Source organism: Nomia melanderi, chromosome 4 (genome assembly GCF_051020985.1).
Source record: "Nomia melanderi isolate GNS246 chromosome 4, iyNomMela1, whole genome shotgun sequence".
NCBI classification, from domain to species: domain Eukaryota; kingdom Metazoa; phylum Arthropoda; class Insecta; order Hymenoptera; family Halictidae; genus Nomia; species Nomia melanderi.
The window spans coordinates 15,963,279-15,989,841 of record NC_135002.1 but is presented as its reverse complement, the minus strand read 5'-3'; the positions used below and the strand labels follow the sequence as shown (position 1 = coordinate 15,989,841).

The window sequence follows — 26,563 nt, the reverse complement described above, 5'->3', positions numbered from 1 at the left end:
AAATTTTTTGTTGTGGATAAAGTAACGTAAAATTAATAAATTTTTATCTTTTCTTTGTATAAAGTGAGATCTTCCTTTTTTTTAAATCTAATCTAATAGCTTTTTCCACGAAAACCCATATTTATTTGGTCAGACATATCCTATAGCGATCCTAAAATAAATTACCTGAAAAAGAACGCTTGTGCGGATGAAAGATACACAAACTGACCAGCTCGCAGATTCCCCACTCTTTGTTTCGAAACAAATGGTGGTACAATAGCATGATAAACGATTAGTATTGAATAGGCACCTTATTAACTGGATCTGATTTATGTGACTGCCAGGCGAAGTATCCCTATTTTAATTTTTCTTCCGTAGGTCGAGTCTACACATTCTTTCTTCAATGGGCCAGCTTATTAGAGCAGATATTATATTACAGTAGAACCTCTATTATCCAAACTAATTGTAATGAAAATGGTTCTGATAATCGAACAGTAAAATAATTCATTTTTGACACTGCTTCTATAATCTCTTGTGACACGTAACTCCTAAGTTATGAAAATCTCTTCGAAAATGTTTAAAGAAGGTTTGAAATATTGTAATAAAACATAATGATTATCTATGTTTTATTTTTTTTATGAAATTTTCAAAATAATTAGAGAAACTCCCTCGCATAACGAAATCGTGTTGGCAGAATAAAATCACATTGCAAGTTCGAGAAAGAATGGAAGAATTAACACCCGTAAAGTTGTAGCTTCCAATACGCGTATACTAGTGAACTTCAATATTTACACGGGTATTTACACATACAGACATTACAATCCATGTATCAGTGTATTTCGGTACACGTGTACGTATGTATTTCAATACTCGTCTAAATATCCGTGTATTTCAATACTCGTGTAAACGCCTGTGTATTTCATTACTTGTGTGAATACACGTTTCAATACACGTATAGTTAAACGTATGTTTCATGATGTAAATACCCGTATATTTCAATACTCGTATACTTACACACCCACGTATTTCAATACTCGTGTAAATACCCGTGCATTTCAATACTTGTGTAAATACCCGTCTATTAAATAGTACACGGATCAAAACACTGACGCGTTAACCACACGTGTACACGTGAAACCGAGATCTCTAATTCAGAACATTATCGGCAGCGAACAGTCAGACTGTACACTTCGCTCGTTCGCTCGCTCGCTCGCTCGCGGTGATCAGCAAAGACGCGTGGAACGGCGGTCAGTATGCGGACAGACGGTCGAGCCGCCAGGGTGTCCGACTAGTTTCTTGCAAATTTCGAGGAACTGCGAGAAAAAGCGGCGTGCACACACGTACAACGTATAAATTAATACCGGTACCGGTGGCATGGCATCGGACGTTGCCAGTCCTGTGCTCTCTCAGTTGCGTCTCAAAGGAAGAGAGACACCGTGCGCGAGCAACGAAGAGGAAGGGATAGAAATTAAAACAAAGGGAAGGAGATAAAACGGAAGAGCAACGAGGAGAAAGAATGACTGGAAGATAGGAGTGGGAGGGAAAGAGAATGAGAGAGGCTATGGTAGGGGATGTGGCGGGGAGGGGGCGGGGGAAGAGGCGAGAGGTCTAAGGGATGAGAAAAGAAAGGAGAAAGGGAGAGGAGACACGGAGAGAGAGAAAAAAGAGAGCGACAGGAAGCCAAGAGGGAACGAAAGGGAGAAGAAATGCAGAAGGAGATACGGAGCAATACGGTGGAGCGGGGCTGAAAAACCTGGCCGGCAGGTCTTATTACGAACCCGAGGCCCGGTCTCACGCTTATATACACCGACCGAGATACGGGTAAGTCCCTGACAGCAGCGGGGTGACTCGTTCCGCGAGATTTTTCTGACGTTGGCCCCGCAGCCACGGGAACCGAACGGATACGGGGATCTTTCTAATGAGACACCGACGATTCTCTGCATATGTGTCGTCTTTCGAGTCTTTCGAGATATTCGAACGACGATTTACGAGAGGTAACGGCGGGGAGAAAAAGTTAAGGGACGGGCTGACAGGAGAACGATTCGAGGCTAATAATATTCTCGAGGGGCACGAAAAATGAACTTTTATGCGTTGCTGCATTTTTCGGATGTTTGTTGCCTTTGGACAGATTTTTGGTACTTGGATATTGTACGGATCAACTTTGTTTCCTAATTGAAGGTTCGCACTGGTTAGTCGTTTAGGTTAGGTCTTGGTTAGTATTTATTTTATATTATAACACGTTATTAATATCTTATTATTATTATTAGCATTTTATTATTAATATTTTATTTCTTAAAAATAAAGGTAGTCCGTATGATACGTAAATACCAGATTTTTTTGGGTACTTAGTTTGGATGGACGAAGGTAGATTACTAGTGTTGCAAAGAGCAGATATGATGTATGTTTGGTAGTTTGAATGAAGAGAACCAGTAGATTGACTGATTTTCGAGCTTGTTTTGTTTGCTTTTTACGTATGTGGACTAATTTAAACAACTTTAGAGTTTTCTGTGAATGATCAACTGAACTTTGTATGATGTTGCGAAATATTTTTTTATATTACAAATACTGCATAATTTAAATATGTTGTTCTACGTTACAGAAACGAAATTTGATTACCTTTTTCTACTTTGAATATTTATCGTCGATTGAGAAGCTTTTGAAATAGATTTTTTCAAAATGTATCTATTTACGATGGAATATGGATTGTATGGCGAAGTAATAGTGTAGAATGGAGAAGTTGTGAGGAATATTTTAGAAAAATTTGAATTTTAAACAATAGATTATAAATTGTCAGATACTCAGATCAGTAAATGTACAGTATCCACGAATTGGTTTAGTAATATTGCAGAAACCCACAAACTAATTTTTGTATTTAGTAAAATTATTTCTCTATTACTTTTATTATTTCTGTATATTATTTCTGTACATCATAAACGGACTGTATAAATTTCATTAAACGTCCCCGAGAAAGAACCATTTGAAGAAACTATAGCGATCTGATCATAAATCCTTTTAATATTTCTCGACTGTCTCCACATTGTACTTCAGACAATTTTCTTTCGAAGTTCTCCCTCGATTATTAATGTGCATCTTTAATCTTTATTCCATCAGTGTCACTACTTGTAATTGTAATTAAGTGAATTCATTACGAAAAATAATATGCATTATGCAATAATAAGTTTACCATAATTCTTTCCCTTTAAAAAATGATTTTAAAAGCAATTGTAATTAAATGAATCCACTGGAAAAAATATTACAGTCTGACTATAATTCTTTATTTTTAAGTACTAATTTTAAAGGGTGCTCAACTGTTCAACGTGTTCAGCGAACGAGGTCATTATTTTACATAAAAACAAGACAGATCAGTAAGTTTACTTTACATGTCTTACAATTTCCTTCGGAGCAATCAAGTGTTTAATAAATTATGCATGATGGTGTACTTTCAACAACACGCTTTATGGAAAGTATAAGTTATTATATTTTGTGTAATATATTTAAAATGTGACACCGGAATAACTCCGTTATATTTAGCATTAAAAAGAATTTCTGAGAACAAATTTGATGGTGGTAAAAATGTTTTTTTCCAGGATTATTTTTTCAAGATTTCAAAGTTATTTTTAGGTTTTTATATGGAACTATGTATTGTTAATTAAATCTTTGCCCGACGCTAAAAACGACAGAGTTATTCAAGTGTTTTGCTTTAAATTGATCATCTTGTATAAAAGGAATTTCAGCTTGTATAAAAGGAATTTCAGCTTGTTTAAAAGTTGAATTTCAATTTGCTTTTCTTTACTTGTCGCGAACAACGTGTTCCTGCACGATTGAGAGTTGTTCATTTGCTCAGTAATCGCTTTTTCAATTCCAACAATTGCTTCTAAACACACTTGCGAGATCCGTTAGAGATAGCAGGAAGTCGATTTCTCTATTTCTGTCACACAAATAACTCACCGTGTAACGCTACGTCACGTTCAGACAACTCCCTGTCTGCATTTGTCTGCACTGAACTCCTTGTAACTAGGAACCCTTGTGCAATTACGTGTATTGATTAATTTATATAATTTAGTAGTTAAAAAATGTAAAATCCATAGATACTAGGGAAAGGAATTGATTATTTTTAGTCTCAACATACAGTAGTTTATCGAGCACAGTTATGAAAGCAATCATACGACAAGGGGGTAACGCGTGCATATCGATATTTGTAAGAAGTAGAAATTGTATGTTATGGACAGACATATTAGCTGACTCCTATTCGATAGCATGCGCACTCGTCGAATTTTCAAACGCGATTATTTTGGAAATAATACATTATACAAAAAAATGTTATTCTACATTTTGTATTTAAAATAAATTTTAGTTTGTTAGATAAAATAAATTCTTTCTTGGTTGTTCCACGATTTCGGAAACACCATATATAACGTTTCAGACATATTATTTCATACATTTATATTTAGTATTATGTACCGATCACTATTGCTTAAATATTAAGGAAATTTTAAGTTATTGATATTACTATGTAACAACATCACCTTATGGTAGTATAAAAAAAACTTGCATTACAACTTTTGTTAATCTGTCAGACCAACATGCACTGTAACGTGCAATAAAAGTATTGTTTAACAAAAATTTGTTAATTTTATTAATGATTTTTTAAATGTATCTTTCTCCTCAACTGAAGCAGAAAATCGAATCAATAATATTTATTCTAATCAGACTTATTCGTTAGTTTCTTTTAGGCACATTTCACTATCAAATTCTGTTTGTCTTTGTGTCCAATTTCACCCTATCTTACTAGCAGTACTGTTTTTAACCAGTTAACGGCGTTTGACGAACATAAACGTCATCTTAAAGCGTGAAATGATACTAATTCTTTCAACGACGAATTCTTCATTCGTTCAGATAAACGTAATTCTTCTTTTTGTGCTTTGGTTTTTCATTAAAATATACTTTAGGTGCATTCGTCCTGCACTTGAGTACACACTTCATTTTTTATTTTATTACGCACAAAATGAGAGATTTTTTAAACTAAATTCCACAATTAACAAATTAATGCGAGTATATTTCCGTCGTATTTACATAAATATATATATATATATTATGTATATATATATATATATATATATATATATTTATTCAGTAAATATTTAACAACATTTTCAAAAAATTTAAATATATTAATCTTCGAAGGTTTAAATTTAAAGAAAATAGTGCTTGTGGGAGAAAATGGATTAAGAATTAAAAGACATTAAATATCATTGCAACGGTTTTCTCCAGTGCAACATTGTAATTGAAAATAGTGAAGCTTCAGGTAAACAGACACTGTGGTACGTAGTGCTTTTTCTTTTCCTTCTTATGAATATTACCTTTACAATATTTACCTTTGGCAAGATAAATTCGTCATGCATCTCCTATACCAAAATACCAAATTTTCACGATTTGAAAAAGTATCTAATATTATGTCATATATTTCACAGACGCAAATGAATTATTTTGCCAAGATCTCTTGTTTCATTTTCATCCCGATATATTAAGTACCTACGTAATAAACAATAAAATCAGGTACCATAAAAAGATTTATTGAAATTAATTCGTTGCTTGAGAAGCAAATATGATAATTGTTATATATATTTTTTCCCTCATTCGTACCGATAAGTCAAAATGAAAAATTTTCTGTGAGAAACATCAGTGGAGTCGCCATCTTCTGCTATTACCTGTCACCAGGCGTTATCCCGTCAGCACTGTCCCATGTTACGTTGTGTCGCGTCGCACCATTTAACGTCGCATTATGTCATGTCATGATCGCGTCACACGTTACGCTTCCTCGTTCTTTAAACCGAGTCTTCGTAAACCTGTATTTCCAATTATTTGTATTATCTATTATTTGATAACTAATGGGACGGTACACGAGCAAAGAAGTGTCTCGCACTTGTCTGTTCTGTTTATAGTTTTCATTGGTTACGTTTAATCGTGTCGGCGAACAGCAAATTAGCACTAGATTTACGGAACACATCAATTTGGTGGATATTAACACTAAAACTACCAGACGGGTGAAACTGACTCATTCCTGATTTTTTTTTTACAATTATGAAAAAGATGACAGACGTTTCTCTGAGAAATGATTAAAGAACGTGGTTTAGCAATACGCAAACTAAATTGTAAATCAGTTAAAGTCTCGATACATGCATTCTTGGAGTTTCTATAGAGGGATTTTAAAAAGTTAATTTAATTGCTCGACAGTTTTAGTGTTAAATTTTGTAAACATTATTTAACATATACAAAACTGCATTGAAGGTATTTTACTAGTAGGGATATCGAGTTAACACTAAACGTACCGACACTTTAACTATCGATGATATTTTTGCCAAAGTAATTGTTGGATAATAAGAAGAAGATTATAGGCGCATTGTTTTATTTAGAAGTACCGGTCATTGGGCCGAGCGTGCTACGTTTAATGTTAACCCTTAACGGTCGACGAATTTTTTATTAACTCTTTGCAGATGGGACTGTCTTAAACTTCCAACATTTCTTTTCATAAAAAGCTGAATTATGCATCGAAGTCTTGAAAGAGAAAAACCACATGTCAGTCTCTCGTTAGTTGAATAATTAAATCATTCATTTGCAGTTTTCGATTTAAGATATCGAAGCTCGAAGTCGTCAGTACAATGAACGCACACTTTACACGCACATTTCAATCGAATTTCTGCAGAAATTCAGCATTAACAACTTTTCATTAAATTGACTGAATCTTATTGGTACAATTAAACTGTTTTATTATTAAGGGGGAACATCTAAGAAAACATTATAAACATTATTTGATACTTGTATCATTCATTAAAAGTTTGGCATAGGATTTAGTGAAAATGGGTAAAATGACCAATGAACGAACACCTAATAAAATCGATGAATTTTTACAAATCCTTTATTAATATAATTTCTTTCTGTTAAATGGACTTTCAAACTTATAGTTATACAGGAAAACCTGCTACAGGACCATTAAACAACTTCAAAATACAAATTGATAATCTTAAGGTAATAATATTTACCTTGAAAGCTCAGGGAGTCAGTTAAACATTTGCTGGACAAATAAATGAAATGAATACACTGCCGGTGAAAAGTTTGGAACCACTTGATATGTTACGTCAGAAATTAGAAATTATATGTCTTATAAATATTCAAAATAAAATTTTAAAAATCGTATATCTTTATATTTGACTAATACACGTATGTTCATGTTCCTTTATCATACATAAAAATTCTTCAATTAAAATTGTTTACAAAAAATGGAAGTTTTTCTTTTGACTCATGTATTGGTCCCAAACTTTTGGCCGGCAGTGTATGTGAACTTGCAATAAAATTATGATGTCAACATGAAGGAGATATTATAAGCATTATTTCTTCATTTAATTCGAAGTATGTTCATTCACTGGGGGGGGGGGGGGGGGTGTTCGTTCATTGGACAAATTACCATATACCCCGGTCAATTTGGTTTGGGGACATTTCTAGCATACTTATTCGGCTATACCAGTGTTTGCCAACGTGGGGCCATCGCCTCAATTTGATTTTTAAGGGGGGCAATTTGAAATTTAAAATATCACTTCTTACATTTCACGATATTTACGTACATAAATAAAATAGAAAAAATATTATAATAAATATTATAAAAATATTATAATATAATATTAAAAATTATATATATGTTACATAGGGGGGCATACGAATTTTAGAAGGGCTTAGGTGGGGCATGGCACAAAAAAGATTGGGAAACACCGGGCTATACCCTTCCAATCGACATACCATGGTCACCGATGACCGACGCTTCCGAATTGCTTAAAGACAATTATAACACTTAAAACGAATAATCTCGAATAAAAATGTTTAATTAGATAGCTGTTTTTGACGAGTATACTCGTCACGAAGAAATGACAGGATTTTGTGTTATGATGAGTATACTCGTCATACGTAAGAAGCAGTGACAATTTGCTGTTTAAATTTCAATTTTAGTGAAAGTTAAAATATATTCGTAAATGTCAAGGTGTATTGAATATTTGGATGTCAACATGAAATAAAACAAACAAATAAAAAAATATAAATAATTATTATGAAAAAACTGTATGCAGTGTGAACCAAGTACATTATAATATTACATGATATTACTTAACATCACTCGACAACAGCACACCAAACTAATAACTTTTCTAAGTAATTGATTTTTCACGAATTTCTTTCTTTCATATGCAAACTATACATCTTTAAATTAAGTAAATAAGTAAATGTTAGTAATAAAATGAAAAACTAAAACAGTCATTTCATTAAAATTTAATTCTCTATTATATCAGCTATCCATACCCAGACTTTGACGAGTATACTCATCGTTTACGTTTTGCGTCACATTTTAGGTGCACACTTTTCAAAGAGGTAGCGACAGTTAACTGGTTAATAGTACAGGTAGCCAGATACCAGTGTAGCCTCAGAATTATGGCGCCAAAAGATTGTTCCTATAATTGTTCGTATTAATCTTTGCCAAGACAGAATAAGCGTCATGCAGAACGCTCAAGATTTTCATGGCAGTAGACGTGTTAACGCGCTTTCGGCTAGAATGACAGCAGGTTTTCATCGAGCGAGCTCTCTTTCCCGGTCAAGTAGAGTAGGTATACTTGTGACCGACAGTCTAGTCCAGGCAGTGCATTTACATAACAACTTTTTTGGCACGGGATAATCGTTTTTGTTAGCCGGGAACGCGTACGCGAGTCGGAGCCAGAGTCGCCACGGCATAGCATCCAATAACGCGCACCAGGGACGCGCTAAGAAAAACCTGATCCTACCGTGGCCTCCTCAGCCTCCCTGGGAACGGCGCGACGCGTATATGCGCTCGCCTCGCGGAGCGAGAACAAACGCGAACGCGAAACGCGACCGATCCTCCTCATCGTCGCCGACGCGACTTTTCTTCGCTCCGCCGTTCGCCGGCTATTTCTTTCGCGTGGGACCCGGCCAGCGAACTCTCCTCGCCGATTTCGCGAAGATGTACTTAACATTAGAACTATCAGGCGGGTCAAAATGATCAGTTCCCAATTTCTTCATTTACAATTACTGTAAAGGTACAGACACTTCTTTAAGAAATGATTAAAGGATCTTATTTACAAATACCTAAACTGAAATACAAGCCAATTGAAATCTTAATAAATGCACGCTTATAGCTTTTATAAAAAAATTTTAAAAAGACGGTTTAAGTGCTCGGTAATTCTAGTGTTAAGTATATTCGATCTGATCGTTGTTATCAGCTACGCAGCGTAACTGTGGTTATTTTTAATTTGGTTTTTTCGACGTGAGAAAATAATGCGAACACTTTGTAGTTTAACACTTTCAGTTTCTTCGGATGTTCGTTATAGTATTCAAGTCAAACTATTTCTTTTCGAGATCATTTCGAATATGCAATGCTTTTAAGATATCAATAATTGTTTTTTCGTAAAAACGAACAAATCGAAATTTTTATTGGCACGGTAGTTCTAGTGTTAACATTAGAATACGATTAACACTGTGATACGATTAATATGCAATTGCTATAAAAATTGTAACAATAGATTCTTTTTCGGTTACTTAGTATAATAATTATAGTATTGAAGTGAAACTATTTATTTTTCAAATCATCTCGGATATTTAACGGTTCCAACTAGTTAGCTGTTTCTAATGAGTATACTCGTCATGAAGAAATGGCAAGGTTTTACGTTATGACGAGTAGACTCGTCCAAAACCAGGTAGCTGGTTAAGTTAATATTCATTTTCGAAACAAGCAATTTTATAGGTATACATTACTCGAATGAAAATTTTTGAAAAAAATATTTGCAGATATGAACACGTACACATACTAGAATAAAGAATATACATACTTTACAAAGAGGTCGCAACAGCCAACTGGTTAATATATCAATAATTGCGAAATAAAGGAATTGAAACTTGTCATTCTAACAAGTGCGGCAATTCTAGTATTAAATGTGTGTATGTATATATGTATATATAAATATATATATATATATATATATATATATATATATATGTTTAATTAATGTAATTAACGTCATATTTTATGTCATGAGTACGATTGAAATAATCAGACTTTGTTTCTACAGTAATATTGATTGAGTGTTGCTACGCTATATATATTACATTTCAAGTGTAATGCTTTAACATAGCGAACAATCTATATTTATATTAATAGAAACCATTCTTTCTTTGCTGCTGCACTGTTTTAAAATCATTCTGGGCTGTTCTTTACCTATTTAAATGGCAATTTATATTGTCAATTTGTAATCTGCATTTAATTCTGCCTAAAAGATAATTGCAATATAAAATACTTTATACCTGAAGGATAATGTAAGAATTCAGTAATTTGTATCTTTGTAATACAAGAATTTTAATTTGAGAGTTTCTAAAGATTACGTTGATCCTCGTTACATGCTTTGAAGTATATATAACGTGATTAAAAAATTTCGTATTATAATGATTTCACGTTTACGAATCTCGCGTCAAATTCTCTTTCTTGATACTGATTCAATTTGTTTCGTTGCTTGTATTAGTTTCTTACGAACAGTTTCATTTTTATTTATTTTAGTTATTTTTCAATAATTTATTAATCGCGTTATTGGGGGTTCTACTGTAATTCGATACGGATGTTATTTCATTTCGAGTTTCATTCCTATAAAAATGATAATTTCAGATCTGTTGTATATCTTTGGTATTGTGCAAAAATAAAACGAGTATTGATATTAGGGTAAATAAAAAGAGTATCCGAGCCTTAATTGAAATGCCTTCTTGTTGATGCTCTTCCTCGAAGAAGAAACATGATTCTTGAAGCAGCCTGAACTGTTCTTCGGGTTAATGCTAATAAAGCATTCTTCCATTTTGAATTTCTGAATGGGATTATAGGGGGGAATCACCGTAATGATCCATCAAAAGATTACAATCCTATTATGACATATTAACTACCATTCGTTTCTTGCAGCTTTTGTTTTCTTCGCGGAATAGATGTCAGTGTACTGATAACTATCCTCCTTTCCTTTTCTTCTATGTTGCAGCTTCCTAAGCATTGCACTCGTCTATTACGATTATTAACTGAGCGTAAACAATCATTTGTCAATTAATATATTTCATCGGAATTCGTTATTTCGAATTAAGTCTCTAATGGAATGTCCATTATAAAAGTTAACCCTTTGCCCGACTCGTTATTCGAACGAATTTTAAGTGTAACATTTAATTTTTAATCTTCATAACTTTAATTAAAATACATTTCTATAGTCAACATAAAGATCACTATAATCTATATACGTTTCTTAGCGCGATACAAGTTTCCTTATCCCAATATGAAGAATTTAAGTTTCGAAATTATCGAATTTCTTATAGTCCGCACCCAATCTTTTCTTTTGAAATTCTTGCACGACACAATTGTTATCTTTGTTATTATTTTTATTACTATTTTACGCTGCATTTTGAATTCACATAAAAAACTTCTACCGATTCGTGATCATGATACGAGTCGGTTAAACTTCAAGTTAAGTTCAAATTACATTCTGCCGAACACAAGCAAGTGAACATAAAACAAAGTAATCAAAGTCACAAAGCAATTTCTCTTCTCTTTCCATTTATGTACCTACCTACTGTAGGAAGATCGCTTGAAGGATAGGTTAAAGAATGCTGTTATTGATCAGCATTCATTTTTTCTCACTTAATTTTCTATTGGTGTTATTTCCTGATTACTAAAATATTCAATCACTGATTTACTATTCGTCGAAAAAGATTTCTTACCCTCGTGCTGTTCCGCTAGACATCAAGTCATCTCCCAGCAGTACCTACACATAGCTACGCACAATAAATGCGTACTGCAACTCGAAAGTACACCAATCAGTGTACGCACCGTTTAAAAAATCAATTACTCGGATATCGGAATATCCAAACCTCTTTAATCCCAATCAATTCAGCTAACCAAGCTTCCACTGTATTACACAACACCCTCACAGGGAAGATCCACGCGTAAACCGTTCCAACAATCGGGTTCACGCGTGACAATAAGAGATTCCCTGGAGAACAGGTTGAAACGTTTCAAGAAGGATCGATAAGTCATTCGGCGGGTAAATGGACAAGAATAAGGAAGAAGGAAGAAAGAAGGAGGAAGAAACCGGGGAGTAGATGGAACGCGAGATCGAAGTAGCCGAAAGAAAGGAGAAAAAGAGAGACGCATGGATTCTCGAAAGAAAGACAGAAAAATAGAGGAGAGAAAGAGAGACAAGAGCAGATAGGCGAAGAAAGCGATGTATAGGTTCGAGGGCTGAGATAGCCAGAGATGAGGGGAGATGGTCCAGCGCAGCGGTCCAGGGTAGAAGACGTTCCCCGGGTCGGACGGCGAACAGAGAGAGGAGACCGGGGTGAGAGCTGAACGAGTGGTATAGGTTCTTTGTCCGATAGCTCACGGTGCGGACGGTGTTCCGATGGGAGGCAAAAACGGGTCTAGTTTCTTAGAAGCGGCCGTTCTCGCGCGGCAGCGGCGGCGGTGGCAGTGGTAGTGGCAGCAGCGGTGGCGGCGGCGGCGGCAGCGGTTAGTATTTCGCTTTTTGCCGGCATTGTAATCAAGGAAGGGTTAGGTGAGTTTTTGTCTAGTGCCTCTGCCGCTGCTTGGACAAAACACCGGACAGATGGACTGAGTCGCCGTTTCGATCCCCCTACCTTACCTTTCCTTTCCTTTCCTTTCCTTGCTTCGCCTTTCCTTTCCTTTCCTTTCCATCTCTTTCTCTATCTAGTTTCTCTCCTCTCCCTACCCCCTTCCCCTGGCCGCCACTGTCTAGCGTCTCCCCCTTCACATAGTCGCCCCCTATTTCTTGGTTCTCTCTCATTCTCTCTCTCTCTCTCTCTCTCTCTCTCTCTCTCTCTCTCTCTCTCTCTCTCTCTCTCTCTACCCCCAACCTTCAGCTCCTTGCTCACCAGCAGCCCTCTTTTTATCCTTCGCGATACATCGCGCCACCATCACCCCTTCTAGCTAGAAGCCTCCTCGTTTTACCTTCGCGTTTTCACTCTTGTTACCCTCTTCGTTCCTCCTCCTCCTCCTACTACTACACTTCTCTTGATATATCCTAGCCGATCGAATCCTTCGAGCACTCTTCGCTACGCTCGCTGTTGGAAAAATCTAGCGTGTGTGTTGGTACGTGCTCTGTTTAACGCGGTCGCGAACACCGTTTGTTTCGATAGTAATCTTCATAGTTATGATATATTGTTAACATTTCGCGGTCGAATGTCGCCGAAATGGTGATTCCAAGCTTCGATATGTAAAATTGAAAACTGCAAATGAATGATTTGGTTGTTTAACTAACGAGAGACTGATACGCGGCCTTTTTTCTATTTGTATTTGAGATTTCGATGCATGGTTCAGGCTTTTATGAGATGAAATGTTAGAAGATGATAGTCGTGGCCGCAAAGAGTTGATAGAAAATTGTTGACCGTTAAGGGTTAACACGTTCCCTACGGCTGACGTGAATTTACGTCGTTGCGAGTACTTTTCTGTAATGGAAAACTCTTCAGTTCAAACAACAGATCGTTACAAGACTGATATTTCGGGAAAAATTTTCTAATCTTTGTCCCTGTTTTAACGTCAGAAATTTACGACAATTAGCTTATTAGATCTACGGAACGTGACAATGTGACACATACTGAATTTTTTAAAGATTATTTGCTGAATATTTACGTCGACTTTGATCGATGCAATTACGCGAATATGTATCTTAATAATCTATTTTTAAATCTTTAATTTCCAAGATCTAGACGAACGAACATTAATTTATTTAGGATCATTATAATGAACAGTACAATAAACGTTTGTAAACATAGCGTTAAGATTTTCTTCATTTCCACCGACTATGAGTATTAGAAAAGTGAAAAATTTGTTGGTAAAGAATCTGTTAACACTAAAATTGCCGCACCCGTCAAAATGACGGATTTCAGTTTTCTTGTTTCGCAATTATTGATATTTTAACCCTTTGCATTCCAAGTAGGTCCTACCAGGCAACATTTACTAACAATAAATAATAATTAACCAACTAACTATAAACAATAATTCAATATTTAGACGAAACTGTTCACGAACTTTCGCTTCTAATTTTTACTTTTAAGTAAATATTTCGGAGAATAAATAATTCGTAAAAAAAATTTGAGTTGCAAGATTTACCTTGGTAAAAGCTGGAATGTAACAAGTTGAAAGTAGTAAACATTCGAAATGATTTTAAAGATAAGTAAATAGTTTCACTTAAATACTATAATACTATAATAAATATATGAAGAAACCGAAAAAAAATCTATTATTACCATTTTGTACAAGGACGACGTATTAATCGCGTTAAACGTTCGGTAGTTCTAATGTTAAATGTAACAAATGATCTTCATAAAACGCAAATATCACTAATTTAAGATTATGATCGCCCCAACTTTGTACATGTTTCACCATACGTTATAATTAAAGTGCGAATTTTTATGTAGAAAAGTTGAAAGTGCAAAATTACACAAAATACATATGACCGGAAAAAATACTTAAAATATCCAAAGCGTAGTGCTCCTTTTAGTATTTTTTAGGAAGAATTATTTTCCGTAACCGTAATTCTATTTTCTAATTATGTTTTCAAAAATGTGAATTTGCATAAAGATTCGCAGTCTAATTATGATTTTAACACGTTGAATGCCATGGGGATCACCGGTGGCCCCCAACCAAATCAAATTATTACAATTCAGTCAATTAATCGATGATTATTTGAAAACATTTCTATATTATAAATAACGCTACCTAATGCGGTGACATTCAGCCAAATCAACATGCAATAATAATAATAATGCAACTCAAACAAATGATTTAATGTTATATTTTTCCCATTTTGTGTGTTTTGCTCTATGAAATTATGCGGCGTTCAACGTGTTAAACAGAAACACACGCAAGAGTCATTTCATTTTCTTTATGCAAGTTACAAAATGTCCAGCATCACAAATATGTGACGCGAGCACGTTAAAACAAAATTGCGCGTTGTTGATGTTCAGGCTCGATGTTTATTACCACTGTGGCCTTTGGATATTTGCTTTCTTGCTGCTAGTTTGGATTTAGTTTTTCATTGTTTTGGGTACGATTGTGGAATGCCGCACAATATATTGTTACTTTCTTGGAAAGAAATAAAAAGAGTAAGCTAATTTAAATTTTCTGATTCTAATGAAGCTGTCGATGATTCATTTATCTATTTAGCTTCTATAAAATTACTTTTACGGGATGAATCCACTCATAGAGTTTTTAAACCTGTAGTTTTTATAGTATGATTTTGTAATGATACAAAACAGAGCAAAACTGTTAAATATAGAATAAACAACTATTCAAATAAACTATTACATACATGAATTTTTGTGTTATTTTGCGTAAAAATATTGAATGGAATGATAAAAAGGTAAGTAAATACATTGTTTCATGTAAAAAATTTCTCATTTTGAAAGATTACCTAAATAAAAAGAATGTAATTTTTTTATTACCAATTTGACGCTATGCTCGTGTTTCCACACTTCTGCTGTGCGTTAGAAGCTATTTTCTATCTCGCTAGAGCAATGAAAGCGTTTCATAGGAAATTGTATAAGAGAAAAACATAGATAAATGAGCATAGGTATTATGTTCAACCTGATTTGTTTTTAGACGAAACTCGGAGAATTTACGCGCGTATCATAAAACTGTCATCACTAACACATAATGAGTTCAGTAATTCTATACCTATGTAAAGAAAATTTTAAAACCTCCTTGAAAATTTTTCTATTATTTTTGATAAACATAAAATATCGTTTTGTAAAAACACTGTTATACTTTCCGGATGTGTGTTCTATATACGTTAACCAATGACAAATCTATTTGAACATTATTACATAAAACATTCATGTTTTCCCATAGAGTTACCGTTTTGCATAAGTTTTAATAATTTTGTATAAAACACTATTTTGTTGTTTCTTATCCATATGACAATATTGATTGTATTATAAACAACAATTTTCATATAATAAGAAATGTCAATAAAATCAGATATCACAGAAATTATATATAATCTTTCATTTCGTTCATTAACTCTCATTCGTCCTTTGTGTCAATTGCACACATTTTTCCTATTTTGTTATTTGTCAACAAACTACTCTGAGACTTTGTGACTTTTATCTTTTTAATATAAAATATACAAAAAGTTATAAAAAGGATCTTGGCGTATCAATTTAGCACACGTAACTCTTGCGTTTCATCAAATTCCTTCATGCCAATTCACTAGTTTATAATTATTGCTCGACAGTTACGCATAATTGTAGAAGCTTTTCAAAAAGTAACTAAACATAAAATTAAAAAAGAAAATAATTGTCACTCCACATAGGGCAGACCGAGGCAAATCGGATCATTTAACAGGGAAAAACTAATAGTTAAAAAATTTAGAATCAACATCTTTTCTCATACATTTCTCATTAATAGATATTTAGCTTCAATATAAGTAGAGAAAAATTTGTTAAATTTAAGAATCTTCGTCTTATAAGTAAAAAGTTAAAAAGTGAGTAATATTCGATTCACTTCGGAGTTTGTGGCGATAAATGAATAAAATACAATATAATACTCTAAAATACATTAAATACTGAATTTAGACACCTTAGGGACTAATAATAATAAAAAAACATTTAAATTTCCAAACTTAGCTTGTCATTATAAATTTAAAATTCCAACTAGATACGTATTTTGGACCAGCCACGAATTCATTACGTTCGCGCGTGTTCGCTTCGATTCTAACACGTGCTGGTGGCAAACAATGGTTTGAAACAATTGAAAATGTATTGGATTAAATGTAGAGAAGATGTATGAAGGAATGTGGACAATCAGCATGCTCATTTCGGTTACAACGTAACAAATATGATCAGTATTCTTATTTTTATCTGTTTCGTCTCGGTTTACCCTATCCCCAAGCAAATCCTTTATAAAAACAGCGGGGTTTTTACAATTTACTATACAAATATATACTTCAATCAAATAACCAGCAAACTTAATAATTATCTTTTCATTTCATCGATATCGCATCTGTCATTATATCAATCTAATACGCGAAGAACTCGTTAAGTCGTAAGAATGAAACACGTAGGTTATGAAGGAAAAGGGTTTAATAAATGTTCCAAGCATGCAAATGAAGAGTAATCGATTACTAATGAAAAAATTAATCGATTATTGGCTCGTTGGTTTGATATGGTGGCTAACTATGAGATGAAGGGTGAGGAAATGTGTTTTCCACTACGGGGTAGCAACGGCTCGGTCGACATTGGCTGGGGTACCGTTTTTCGGGCACACAGGGTGGGGACCGGATTCCAACCTCCTTCCGTGGGCCAACCTCCATCCTTTTTCCATCCCCTGCCCATTTCGATTGGGGACCCACCCTTAGGGCGTTTTAAAGTATGGTCGACCGATTTCGTGCCCTCTTCCTGCGCCATCGAGGAAAAAAAACTCTCGGGCCGTTAAAGTCGCAAAATCTTTGGGTGCATTCCCGTGGGACACGGAATCTTTATATGTCAGCGACGAAAAAGAATCTCATCGTTTGAAACGGTTAGACTCTTAACCCTTTGCGGACCAGAAATTTTCAAACCTTTAAGAACTCTTTGTATAAAAAATGTAATTGTGCATCAAACGCTTAAACGCCAGAAGAAAAGAATTATTTGAATAATTTAATTATTCATTTGCAGCTATTGATTTTAGATATGACGGCTCGAAGTCATCATTGTGGGGATATTTGAAAGAAGAAGATTAACGCTGGGTGTACGGAACGCGTCAATTTGACGAATATTGAATTTCGTAGATATTATTCGATAAATTTTTCTAGGAATGATAGAATAAACTGTACAATAAATATCCGTAGACTTAGTGTTAAATAATAATTATCGTAGATTAACAATGGATTATTTGCTTAAATAAGAAATAAGTGCCACAAAAAATAAGAAGATTCAATAGAAATTATGAAATTAATAATAAGTTAATAGAAATTATTTTATAAGTTCGTATATTCACTGAATTTATAAAATAATAATATTTCATAGTTAAATTATAGTTACATGTTTATATTAAATTTTTCATGTGAATTTCCGATCATAAACACGCAAGCGCAAAGAAAAAATAACGACGATTTATCTTTGAACACAACCACCTAAACATCTGTCAATGAATTTTCGTGACAACAAAATGTCATTATATTCTTCGATTTAGGAATGTTTACGACGAAAGAAACAATTGTTGAATACAAATGGCTGTGCAACTTGCTTTTTGCGTCCTAAGGCGAGCCTTTATTCTACATATTAATGACGAGTATCGAAAAGAAAAATACGAAACGAATTCCATTCGGTTGAAAAAGCCGGGTTGAAGCGCGGGGCTCGCGTTTCTCTCGGTCAGGTCCGCGAGAAATTTCTACGTATTCGGCGTAAAATAGCACAGACGGGAAAGAAGATACTTAATCTAAGGTGTTTTTGCGGAATCGATGACGGTGGCGGGCAGCGCGCCGCAAAAATGGACGATCACGGGGCCGAGATATAAAATGCAGGATCGAGCTCGGCGGAGAACAAATGAAAGAGTTCGGAGGTCGAGCGAAAGATAGCTGTACCAAAACAGCCGGGGTAAAAAGCCGTGTGACAGGCTTCGACCGAATAAACAGGATAAATCTGGATTCCTTCGTAAATAGCGACGAGTTTGCCTCGATATACTTGCACGATTCGATTTTTTGCCGTTCTCGCATTTCTACCTGCGACAAAACAACGGTCAAAACCTATTAGCGATATCGTAAAATCCCAATCGATTAACAATTGCACACCTTTCCAATTGGTCTTGATTATAAACAAAGATCTTACCGTCGTTGTTAGCCGCGTTTTTTCTCGTGCGCGTTGCAAGCTTATTATCACTGTATTCTTTTCATTCAAATTAGGGTAGATTGAGACGAATCGTATCAGTTTAGATTTAACAGCAGAATACTAACAGTTAAAACTTACAATCAATATATTTTTTCATTAATTTCTTATTAGTAGACATTCAGCTTGAATATGAGTAAGGAAAATGTTTAAACACTTAGAAATCTTTGTTTTAGTAGGGAAAAAATGAAAAGTGAAAAATATCCGATTCACCCCGGAATTTGGGGCATGTATTGGATTAAATTTAGGGAAGGTGTATGAAGCAATACGAACAATCAACATGCTCATTTCTATAATAACGTAACAAATACATTTAACCTCTTACCTAATAATTTATTTTGAATCAAACGTTCCTGTTTACGCTGTTTATCCCCTTCGTTCCTGAATATGTATTTCTTTTATATGAGTTTTGTAGAGTAAACTTATGGCTGCGCACTAATTAACCAAAACACACGTACTGACAACTGATTAGCACTTACGCTGTCAGCCATAAACAAAGCTCCCTATGTGGTATAATTTTCCTTTAAGCTTAATTTTCATCTAAGCCTTTTCTAGCTTTCCGTTAATTTCAAATATCCGTGGTAGGCTATCTGTATGTACCATTCGGGCCGAAAGAGTTAATTTTGTTGCAACCCTATGGACACGACTGTTTTAAAGAAAATTGAAGTGTTACAGCTTCAGTTAAGTTTACTTAGGAAGATAAGAAAATTATTTTAATTTTAATACAGAATATTTGTAAAATAATTTGCGAAATCCAGTATCGCACTGGGAGCGCACAAGGAGCATTAATTAAGTGTTCTCTTTGCGAAGACTGCAAACGTTGCTTTTGACCGCTTTTTTATTCTCTAATTAGAATCTAACAATATGCCTTTCAAACTGTGCTATTTTGGTTGAAATAAATAGAAGGAATAAGAAAATAGCCTACATGCTTTTGATCTGTAGTCTATGAGTCGAATGTTTAGTTACAGAGCAAGGCTAATTTTAAGTTTAGTTTATTTAGGATTAATAGCTATCAAAAATGAGAAGAATTGAAGTGTAATTAGTTTTCTCTTTTTATGACTTCTAGGTACAAAAATAATGTTACCAATTTTTACAATATCTAAATATAAATATAACAATATTATATTTAATAGAAACGACCAGAAAATTTACTTTTCAGTGAAATTAATCACTTTATATTTCAATTCTCTTCAACTTTCGTATTGACCTAATATTTAGGCGTAAGTAGAAGATAGTTCAAGATAAAAAATAGAGGAAGAGTATCATGCAATTAGAAAGGAAAACGTTCCCACGGCCACCTAGCGAATAAACCACTTTTTCAGTGTGTTTTTTCTTTCGAGCTGGCAAAGACGCGGGGAAGGCTTACGAGTGACGCACCAAGGGCTACTTTTTTTATCGGAAGGGTTGAACGATTGTTTAATCCACCAGTCTCGTCTTCTGACACGTCGATGCTACTTCGTTCCCACTTCTATTTATCTAAATTTTAACGGATATTACTTCCTACCATGCTTCCTCATTTAATCACGTACTAGCACTGAAAACTTCCTTCGAGAAGCTTTTAAAGAATATCTTTGTTATGAATAAACTGAACATAATAATATATACAAGGTGTTAATTTTAACTCGAGCACCTAAATTATATCCGCTATTATTGAAAGTAAGAAAAAATAAATAAATAAAATGACCTTTCACAGGATTTTTTGTATCACCATCAGATGCACGCCTTAAGAACATGGTACGCTCTCTTACCTTTAATAATAGCGGGAATAACTTAGGTGCTCGAGCTCAAATTAATACCCTGTATATAATATATACATAATGTACAATATATTATACATTTATTAACATATTAAATATTTATTGAATAATATTAGTCAATCAATATTTAATGTATATAATTGTAATTATAATTTAATGTACATAATTACTGTTTCTATGTTATAATCTTAAAATTAAAAGCATTAATAATAACAATTATAGATCGCTATTTCAGAATTTTATTTAGGATAACACGTTTCTTCGAATCCTATAGTTCTATTGGGTCTTTTCGATTTTCTAAAGATTGTAAACAAACTAACTGATACATTAAATATCGCAGTAGTGAGTAATAAATATTGTATAATCTATACAATATTAACACACTGAATACCTTGGGGGTCACCGGTGTTCTCTAACTAAATCAAGTTACTACTATAATTCGCACAGCTACACGGTGATTATTTAAAAATTTTTAAATTATTTAGAATGAATACGCAATAATGATAAAGCAACTCGATTAAATCATGCATTACACGAAGTCTAAAACTTTATCAAAACAATTATGCACCTATATAGGAAAAATCAATAAACGTAATTCTGCATTTATGTCATAAAAAAAGCAATTATTTGCGTTTAAAAAAGTTAAATGAAAATTGATCGTTTAAGTCAACATCTAAATAAACAACTCCTATCTTTCCGAGCCTAAATCGACAAAAATCGAATGTCCACCAGACACGGATACTTTCACAAAAAAAGCCAATATCCAAAATACACAGGCAATCACTTAAAAGTTACAATATTTCTGCATAAAGCATATATCCGCAATATTTAAAAAAGATCCGTCGTCCTTTGGCCGATGCCGGTGCAAAAACAGCCGGCCGTGCGCGTATTAAAATTATCAGCAGTCATTACCATCGGCGATTACGTTCGACGAGTCGACGAAAGGGAAGGCGCGAGCGGAGGAAGACGCGGGCAGAGGGACCCGCGAAAGTGTTCGGTCTCACCCTCGGCTGGCAAGGTCGAACAGTGATAAAAACACGGAAAAAAGGGGTCCCACTGGGAGGACAAAAACCGCTTGAGAAAGGAAGAGATCAGATAGACAGAGAGAATGAGGACAGGAGGGAGCGGTAAGGAAGCAGAGGAGCCGATTCGGAGAGGAGAGACCATGAGCAACGGGGAACGGTGGGGCGGGAGGGAGGGAGGGAGCGAAGAAGGAGACAAAGAATTCTTTCGAGGTATTTGTTCGTTCATTTTTTTTTTCTTTCTGGGTCAGGCCTCTTCCGAGTTTTTTTCTCGTGACTGATGTAAAAGGGTGATGATATGCATATGCTCGGGGGTCGAGAATCGGGGGCCGGACGAGCGACGGGTCCGGCCGGTCTAAAACGAAACGACCAGGCAACACACACATACACACGCGCGCACGCACGCACGCCAGCTACATAGCTAGCTCGAGGGACATCGTTTCCCGCGGTTTCGACAGGTAGAGCGAGGCAACGACGCAGCCGCAGCTATGCATCGCTCTTCGGGATTATCGTCTAGAACAAAAAAACCGGGGAAAGGTACTATATACGCGAGAAAATGGTGAACAGTCCCCGGTCTCCATGCGACGGACCGATTGGACCAGCGAACGCGCCAGTTCCACGCTTCTTAATTTATTCGACTACGAAGTAAAGACCCTCTCCTCATCTGCCTCTCTTGTGGGAACATTACGTATCCCCGATTCTTTGGAACCGCTTCATCCACGGCTAAACTGATTCTGCGCCCAATCTTCGCGTGTTTCTTTGGGGCCCTTCGCGCTCGAAGAGTCTAAATCGGGAACCGTGACTGGCGTTAACCCTTTGCACTCGGAAGCTTTTCTTGTGGTACCTGTGTACCAGCATGCTTGGAAGAAATTTTGCGAAAATGTGATTTTACTGTGGAAGTTGAATTGCAATGAAAGTTATATTACTCGGAAATTAGGGATTAATGACTCGGAACTACTCGGAAGTAACGAATTAATGACTAAGAGGTTTCGTATTTTTGTTTTTGGATTTCGTATGATTATCTTATAGTGTTAATAGAAATGAATGAATAATTAAGAATAATTAAAACATCCGAGGTACGACGGGAATATATGATGTCGCCATACCGGCAACATCCGTGTGCAAATGATTCTGTATTATTTTAATCCCTTAACATGTGATTTCTTTTTCCATTATGATCGATGTAACTACTTTGTCGTTAATAATTTATTGAAACGAAGAGGAAAATTGAAAGCATATTCTATGTCTGTGTTTGCTATTAAGTATAATAATCGATAACCGGAGAATAATATTTCTTATTTGTATTTATGTTTGTTAAATTCTGTTTGATATCTTCATCACCAGTCTGACACGATATTATAAGGCAAGGGGTTAAGACGAACCACCGAGCAGTAAAATTGACTTTTCCAAATTTTTGGTTCGAACTGTAAGAGTACAGCCATTGAGATTTCAATTGACTTAGGATTCACAATGTGTATTACTACGTAAATTAATTCTTTGATAGCGTCTCGAACACACATTTGTTGTCTTCTTTATAATTCGGAAAGAGGAATTCGTGAATAGGTCAGTTTGGTTCATTTAGTAGTTCTAATGTTAAATATTTTATTTGAAGTGCAGTTTGGAAGATGGTTGGTTTGTAAAAAGCAGAGTAAACAATTCTTTTGACTAATAATATTAAAAATAATATAACTGATGTCGAGTCATAATCGATATAAGAGTACAAAGGGCTACAACGGATATCGAAACGATAAATATTGCTGTGTGTCAGGTTAGGAACAGCTTATTTTTTAACGTTGAGAAGAATTTGGAAGGATTGACGTTGAAAAAGGTTTTCGGATTCCTGAAATGCATTTTTGGAGAATATTGAAAGAACTTTAGATAGGAATGAAATTTGTTAGTAATTTTATATAATAATTCGTATAAATTTAAATAAAAACCTTAATAATAAATTTAAACGTCACACCATTCATATGGAGTGAACCTGTACTCCACTATTTCACATTTCAGAAAATCTGCTTATCATTTTAAAAATTCCATTTTAGAAAAATAACCTAAAAGTGTTTATCCTCGACGAAAGCTATCGTCTTAGTAATTAATCTTGGGAATAATGAAAATATATTTTTGCTGAGAAGCAGACAAATTTTAAAACACAAGAAATAAATAGTATGTTTCGTTTAAAAAACAGAATTGGTATACATATCTGTTGAAGTATCTTTAGTTGGAGGAAAATTTACACGCTTATAAAGTTTCAGCTCCTGAAGACAACAGTTTTTTAATACTAGAACTAGAGCAATCAAACCAGGTGTTCGTAATTTTCTCGTAAAAATTATAAGGGTGAATTTATTAAAATTTCGATTGACTTACATTTTAGCTTACGTGTTACTGCAGCAATTTATTTAATAATTTCCCAGTAAATCGTCCGTATCTTTCCAGTAATAGAAAAAAAAACAACCTAAAATAGGTTACATTGACCCATCTGGTAGTACTATTGTTAAAATGCTGCATTAAAAAGTTATTTAAGGTGTGCAAATATTTTAATACAAGAATAAGTATTTTCCAATAGTTGTGCATGGCTGATTTAAAAAAAGAAAAAGGTATGAAACGGAGAATCGGGTCAGATTAAATCATATTCTCGATCCGATAACAATTGATTCGATGCATTCGAAACGGGCACAAATATTAGCGGTGCACACGCAGCTGCTTGTTCTAACGAGTTCTTTGATCTTACTCGTGGACCCTATCCGTGCCTTGGCCAAGGTTAAACGAATGCCTGAATGTAATCTGAATACGATCGAGAAGTTGCGCGCCCCGTGGGTGGATGCACTCTAATACGAGCTAATTCGAGTGACAAACTGGAACCAGACCCTAACTGATTCAAAGGGGAATCCTTCGGTGGTTTGTCTTTCCTTCTCGACCATTCTACTATTTTTCATCTCAAAGCTAAGATACTCCTTCAGCCAACTGTACATTAACTCTTTGCGTTCGTAAGGCGAACTATGCTCGACAGAACACTTTCACCGTTCTGTTGATATAAAAGGAAAATAACTAAAATACATAATTACAAATCATAAATTAAAGAATTAAAGAATTAATCTTAATTTTTAATTCTTTAATGATAATTGTATTATTATTAAAATAATTTATGTAAAATAAAGATCTATTATTGCATTAACACGTTCGCTACCAGCGCTTATTTCGGTGACGGTCTCTTCAATTATAATATTGAAAAATGAAACTGAAACGAGTCATTGAGTTCCTAAATATAATGTCGTAGTTTATCGTTTCTAATAACAATATCTATAGGATTAATTTCATTTTCATTATGTAAAACACAGGATTACGGTTGTCACAAATATGTGACGCTGGTAGCGAACGTGTTACATTCGCTTAAAATTTAAAAACAAGTCAAAACTTCATATCTAGATAAAATTAATACGACCGCGAAAGGTTAACACTAAAACTATTGTATCGGTCGAAATGATTGGTTTTAATTTTCTTATTTTGCTTTTGCTGATATCATAAAAGTGTTAAATATTCGAAATTATTTTGAAAATTAATAGTTTCATTTACATAATTTAATCAGTATCAACGGGAACTCAAAATAGGGTACGTTCATAAATATCATATGTATGTTTATTGCATTCTCAGGAGCAAAACTTCGCCCATCAACAGAAAATAAACAAAAATTAAATCAATACGAAAGTTTTCATATCTGTGAAACTCTTTGTGTACGCAGAGTATGATAAAGTACTGAAGAAACAGTCTCTTGCAGCGAAAAGCAAATTTGGTTGGCTGAAAATCAGTCTTCATTTTCTTCATTTTTAAATGTAACAATACACATTTCTTCATTTTGTAAATATAATTTTGCAACGATATAAAGTAGAATGTATTTATGTATGTTACTATTTTTGTACATTAGACACTACTTTCATGTATTTAAAAATACAAATGAAATTGAACTTTCTATCTATCATTAAGTACTTATATAGGTATATGTAGTTGAACGCAAAAAATGTACTTATTTAAAAATTACTACGGCGATGCTTCTATAGAATAAACTAGTGTTGGAAACCTAGATTGCATTTAAAGTTATGTGCAAAAACGAAGGATCACTTTTTAATCCGTTAACTCTGGAATTTCGTTTGAAACATCTCTCGTTTCGCACGTAATGAAATAAAAAAATGAAGCGTGTACTTATCAAATGCAGGACGAATGCACCTAGGATATATTTTAATGAAACACCAAACAAAACAAAAAAGAATTACATGTTTATCTGAAAAACTAAATAATGCATCGTTGAAAAAATTAGTATCATTTCAAGCTTTAAGATAACGCGTATACTCATCAAACGCAGTTAACTGGTTAATACTAATTTCACTCCTCCAATGTAATCTCCCATTGGATTATACTTAACATACTTGTCATTTAATAAAAAATTAGCTGCGTTGGAACACGTTTCATCGAATGATGTAAATGAGTTATGTAATGATATAAAAAAAACGCATTTGTAAAATATATTCTGTACTGAAAAAAATAAAATTGCAAACAGTGCATATATGGAAGCAAAACATGTATCGGGTACACGTAATTTGTTAAGTTATTACCTTTTTTACGTTTGTTCTTATACAATAAGAAAAACGAGGATATACAAGGTGTTCCAGTAATAATTAAAGAAAGTATGATTTATTCGAACGAAATTGCAATTTTGGGACAAAATTTCTATTAAAAGTGCAACGACGAATGCATGATTGTGAATTTTTATATAATTCTCTTTTTAAATCACTTTTTTTTTATCATACCACTAAAGAAATGTATTTCCAAATAAAGTTTATAATTGTTTGTTTCTATAGA

General features: G+C 34.2%; 1 protein-coding gene across 7 annotated transcripts in view; it reads right to left on the bottom strand.

Moving 5' to 3' along the window:
* nab (NGFI-A-binding protein homolog) overlaps positions 1-26,563 on the bottom strand; it is a 47,641-nt gene that overhangs the window by 14,643 nt on the left and 6,435 nt on the right. The window lies entirely within an intron of this gene.